This window comes from Rattus norvegicus, chromosome 14 (assembly GCF_036323735.1).
Source record: "Rattus norvegicus strain BN/NHsdMcwi chromosome 14, GRCr8, whole genome shotgun sequence".
NCBI classification, from domain to species: domain Eukaryota; kingdom Metazoa; phylum Chordata; class Mammalia; order Rodentia; family Muridae; genus Rattus; species Rattus norvegicus.
Window position 1 is genome coordinate 22125844 of NC_086032.1, and position 6084 is coordinate 22131927.

The window sequence follows — 6084 nt, forward strand, 5'->3', positions numbered from 1 at the left end:
GTGCAGTCTGGCTGCCAAAGATCCTTTCTCTCTCCTTCCTCCCCTTCCTCCTCCCCCTCCCTTTTTCTATCTTTTAGTTACTGATGGCTTACACTTTACTGGAACGTAAGTGAGTTCATGAAACTTGAGTGTGAACATTTACAGAGACGTGGTAACTTATAAATTCTTGCAGGTGTTAAAAATTCATACTGAGTTCTTAAAGAAATTTCTCAGGATCACAATTGAATTGCAGAATTATTAATGCTAAGAAAAGCCCAATGTGACATATACGGTCATACATATCAGCCAATTTTAGCAATGAAAAAGTGAGCTTTTTAATATTCAAACTAAGGTTAAAATAGTCAATATGATTAGTGAAAAGATCTAATCTAAGAAAACTCTAATCTAAGAAAGCTTAGAGTTAACAGTTGGCTGTAATTTAAACTTAGTTTAAATTTCAATTTCATAGTGTAGTGTTTGTTTAATAAATAAATTAAGCCCTACTTCTGCTTTCTGTGGTCTTTCTGAGGCATAAATGAAATACAGGCAGACAAGCATTGCTCTTAAGACATTTAGGCCATATTGAGGTATATGTTGTTCAATATAATATATTGGTAAAACAAAGAATAGCACAGTTACTTTTTAGAAAAATAACAAAACAATCAGGAATACCTTAGGACTAGCAGAAAATATAATTATTCTATAATAAAATATAATTATTCTATAGTAAAATTAAAATGAATTGTCTTGGGTATCAGTATGCTGCAAGGCATGACAATCACCCTCTGCTCCAGGAAAAGGGAAGTGGTAACATTGCAGAATATGGATCTACGTCTTGAACCAGATCTAACCTCCACTATTCACTTCCGTTTTCGTTTTCTAAACATAAAACAATTCAGGACCCTGAATAGATTTTTTTCTATACTTTTACATTTATATTTAATAATAAAGTAAAACAAATTCTGAGCTGAGGAGACAGCTCAAAGAACAAAGTGTTCTATCTGTATGAGGTCCTGAGTTCAATCCCAAGAACCCATATAAAAACTGAATACTGCATATGTGCTTGCAATGCTAGCACTGAAGAGGCTCTGAGACTCAGGTGGGTCCCTGCATCTCACTTGTCAAGCAGCCTAACTGAATTGGTGAGCCAGGGTCCCAGTGAGAGATCCTGCCCTCAACACACCAATATGGACATCTCTTAAGGAGCAGTACTATGGCCTCCACATGGACACACACACATTAGCATGTATACTCACACATACACAGGATCATTACACACACACGCGCGCCACTAAATCTGCTCTATTGCTAAACAATTAGTTTCACTAATCTTCTAAAGAAAAAAAAATATCTTGCTTCTGGTGGTTCACTTCAATGAGAAAGCAGCTCTAGTAAGGATAAAGTTCAGGGGTTGGGGATTTAGCTCAGTGGTAGAGCGCTTGCCTAGCAAGCGCAAGGCCCTGGGTTCGGTCCCCAGCTCCGAAAAAAAAGAAAAGAAAAAAAAAAAGGATAAAGTTCATTTTCAGGAAAGATTATAGAGCAAAAACTGGATAATCACATGAAGAAATATTGAGGAAATTTTGGAATTAATTAGATTTAAAATCAGGTCATCTCTGAGAACTTACCCCAAACTAAAGGGCTACCAAAAATAAGCAAATAGTTTTAGGAATTATCTCAAAAAAAAAATTGCTAAGTACTGGGAGGGTTTATATGTTTAACAAAAACGAATGTTCTCTGGAATCAAGCCAATCGGAATTATGATTAAGTGGTACAAACCTATCGGAGTAACTAGCCAGTATCTAAGAAGGAACATTCCCAACACTGCTGTAAGAAACTGACAGTAGCCAGCCCACTGGTTCAGAGGAAAATCAAACACTAATGTTCTGCTAAGGGAACATAGCAATAAAATGACTCCTAATGACATTCTGTTGTACTCTTAGATTAGTTCCTTACTCAACCATCATCCTGGAAGCTTTCTCCTGCAGCAGATGGGAACCAATACAGAGACCCTACAATCAGACAGTTATGCAGAGAGTGAGAGACCTTGCAACATTCAGCCCTAAAGGGGATGTCTCCATCAAATCCCTACCTCCAGGGCTCAGGGAATTCTGTGGACGAGGTAGGAGACAGGAAGAGTCTAAGATTCAGAGTAAATACAGGACGCCAAGGAACCAAGGCCTTCTACACACAATAAAGTATGCCAAACGCATGAGCACAGAGAATGTGGCATCATGCCCAGGGCCAGCATCAGTCTGCACCAGCAGGGGTTCTAGATCTGAAAGCTATGTCCCATTGATAGCCATTTGCAAATGAAAACTTCATTTTCTTCTAGCCTCTACTTGGGAAGCAAAACACTCTTAGGGGTAAGCACGATGCCCAACGGAAGATGGCCAACATGAAAGGAACCCAATTGGCATCTTCGTAGGTTCTCTGTCTCATAAGGTTAAAATGTGGTGTTTTTTCTTTTTCTTTTTTAACCTTACAGATCTCTCTTTCTCTCTCTCTCTCTCTCTCTCTCTCTCTCTCTCTCTCTCTCTCTCTCTCTCTCTGTGTCTGTGTGTGGCCCTTTTTTCTTGTTCTATTTTTTTGCCCTGTTCCAATTGGCTTGCTTTTGTTTTATCTTATTGTACTTTTATTTTATTTTATTATTATTCCTTAGATTCCTAACAAGAAACAGAAAGCATGTGGTCTAGGAGGAGTAAGAGAGGTAAAATCATTTAGAATATATTGTATGAACAACATTTTTATAAAATAAAAATTAAAAAATATTTGGTTTAACTGATAATTAAAAACTGAGGAAAATAGAAGAAGAAATTAGGAAAATTAAAGGAATCTTTCACAGGACTGACAATAAACTTCTTCCAATTATACAATTTATACTGGAAATGTTAAAAAAAAAAGAAAGAAAAATCATGATGTATTTGAAGTTTGATGACTTGAAAGAATTTAACTGCCAATCAAAGTTATTGTATCCAATATAGTTAAATTTTAAAATCAATTGAAAGATAAAGATGTTTATAGATAAGGAAAAACTAGAACAATTTGTTGTGTTACCCAGCCTTGTCAGAAGTTTCTTAGAGGAACCCTACACAGAATGAAGAAAGTCAGTCATGAGAAGACAGGAAAGAGTGGATTTCATGAAAAGAATAGGCAACAAACCACAGATTCAATCTCATACAACTCAACAAAAACCCAATATGAATAGGGAAGAAATAAATCACAAAAAATATCTAAACCAAATATTAACAAAAATTGTAACAAATATTAACAAAATTGTAGCAATCACCAAACTCCTCTCTATATAGAAATGGCTTAACTAAATATAAATGGTCTAGTTTTCCAATTAGAAGAGACTGACCCTATGTCTGGAATAAAACCCAAGATCCAAAAGTTTGTAACCTTCAAGGAATCTACTTCACTAGTAGAGACACACAGAGGTTAAACATGGAAGGATCGGAGCAGCCATACTTCTGTCTGACAAGGTGGGTATAAAGTCAAAATTAGAGGAAATAAAAGAAGGTCACTACATATTAATAAAAGTAAGAGTCCATCAAGAGCACACGGCAATTAGAACATCATATGCACCGAATGTTGATGCACGTGATTTCATAAAACAAATACAAAGGAACAAATATGTGCAAATAACTTCAGTGCCCACTGGTATCAATTTACCAGTCAACTAGACAAAATGTCCAAGAAGAAACTGCAGAGTTACATTGTATCATATTCAAATTCATTTTGAGGCATCTATAACATTTTATAAACAGCTGCAGAATACACATTCTTCTTAGCTACTTTTGGAATTTTCTCTAAAATGGATTACATTTAGGACATAAGGTCTTACCAAAGGTAGAAATGCCAAAATAATTTGCTATAACTTATCAAATGATAGGAGAAAAATCAACTGTAGAAAAATCAACAATAGAAATCAACTGTGATCTTCCTTTTTGTTCAACTTCTTAGAGTCTATGGGGTGTCTCATGGATATTCTGTATTTTTTTTTTGGCTAATATCAGTGAGGACAAACTATGCATATCCTTGGGTCTGAGTTACCTCACATGGGATGATGTTTTCCAGTTCCTTCCATTTGCCTGAAAAAAATCATGATGACCTTGATTTAATAACTGAATACTATTGCATTGTGTAAATGAACCACATTTTCTTTGGTTCTACTCGATTTAGGGACATCTGAGTCTCACCTTCCGGTTTCTGGCTATTACGAATAAGGCTGCTATCAGCATAGTAGAGCATATGTCCTTATGATATTGTGGAGGATCCTTTGAGTATCTGCCCAGGAGCAGTATAGCCGGGTCTTCAGGTAGCATAGCTGTTCTCTGAGAGGCTGTACCAGCAGATGACTGAGGCAAAGACAGATACTTACAGCCAAGCACTGGTCAGAAGTTGAGGACCCCAGGATTGAAGGAACAGAAGAGGATGGGTACCCCAGAGGTAGACTAACAGTATCAACTAACATGGACCTCTAGGAGCTCCCAGAGACTTAAGCACCAACCAATGAGCATTCTCAGGCTGGTCCAACGCCCCTGGCACACATCTAACAGAGGACGGCCTTGTCTGGCCTCAGTGGGAGAGGATGTGCCTAATCCTGTAGAGATTTTATGCCCCATGGAGGGGGGAATGCCCGATGGGGAGTACCACCTCAGAGGTGAAGGAGAGAGGAAATGAGGGGAAGAACTCTAGGAGGGGAGACCACGAGGGGGACAACATTTGAAACGTAAATAAATAAAAAAAGATTAGTAAAAAAAAAAAAAGAAATGTTGTGAGAGAAGTCAAAAGCTATACAATTATGTAGAGCTTGAGCAATAAGCTGTTATTAGTGTGTGTGTTGTGTGTGTGTGTGTGTGTGTGTGTGTGTGTGTGTGTGTAGAATGTTGCATGTGAGTTTGGTTACATGTATAGGGACATAGGTGTGTGAAGGTATGCATGTGCACACCTGTGTGTGTAAGGGCCCAGAATTACTAAAATTCAAAAGTGGCTATATGTGGCAGGGCACAATTTTAATTCCAGCATTGAGGAGGCATTGCAGGAGGATCTCTATGAGTTCAAGGCCAGTGTGGTCTACAGAGTGAGTTGCAGGACAGCCAGGACTACGTAGTGAAATGATAAATAAACAAGGAAATGAGTAGATGAATAAAAAAGAGATGAAAAAGAAAATAGTAAAAAAATAAATGACAAAGAAATGAGGTCATTAACATCGTCTAAGATGCTATAAAGTCTAGAAGAAATAGTTACACTCCTAGATGCAGGTGATGTACAAAATTTAAATCTACAAGATATAAACAACTTTCGTAGAGTAGATACAGCATGAGCAACAGAGTTCTGCCATGACCTCCAACCAAGAAAAGCCCTGAGATGAACTAATTGTAAATATTACCAGATCTTTAAAGGAAAACTAACACCAATGCTTCTCAACTATTAATAACAAAAGAAAGGGAGGAAGAAAGGAAGGAAGGAAGGAAAAGAGTGAGAAAAAAAGAAAGAAAGAGGGAAAGAAAGAAGAGAGGAAGAGAGAAAAGTAAAGGAAAAGAGAAGGTCGTCGAGCTCATTCTATGAAACTAAGATAAAACAGGCAATATAAGCCAAAGAAATAAATAAGATACGAACAGAAAGAGAAGCAAAATGAACTCATTGTAATTAGCGTAACACTATACTTAAAACACTGAGTCAGAAAACACTTAGAGTTAATTAACTACTTGAAGCAAAGCAGCAAGAAAAATCAGTGTGTCAATAACAGATTTGTCAAGACAGACATCAAGGGAAAAGTTCTATTCACAATAGCTGAAAAGTTAAGAAAGTTAAGGAAAACATTTACATGAGTCAGGCATGATGGCATTTGCCTTTAATCCCAGCACTCAGGAGGCAGAGGCAGGAGGAACTCTGAGTTTGAGTTCATCCTGTTCTAAATGTAAGTTCTAAGACGGCCAGGTCTACACAGAGAAACCCTGTCTTGAATAGAAAAGAAATGGAAAGAAAGAAAAGAAAAATATTTGTAACAGACAGTTTTCAAAATCATAAATAAAAATGTCTAATAAACTTATTGAAAAATGTTTCAATATCCACAGTTATCAAGAAAATAAAGATTTGTCT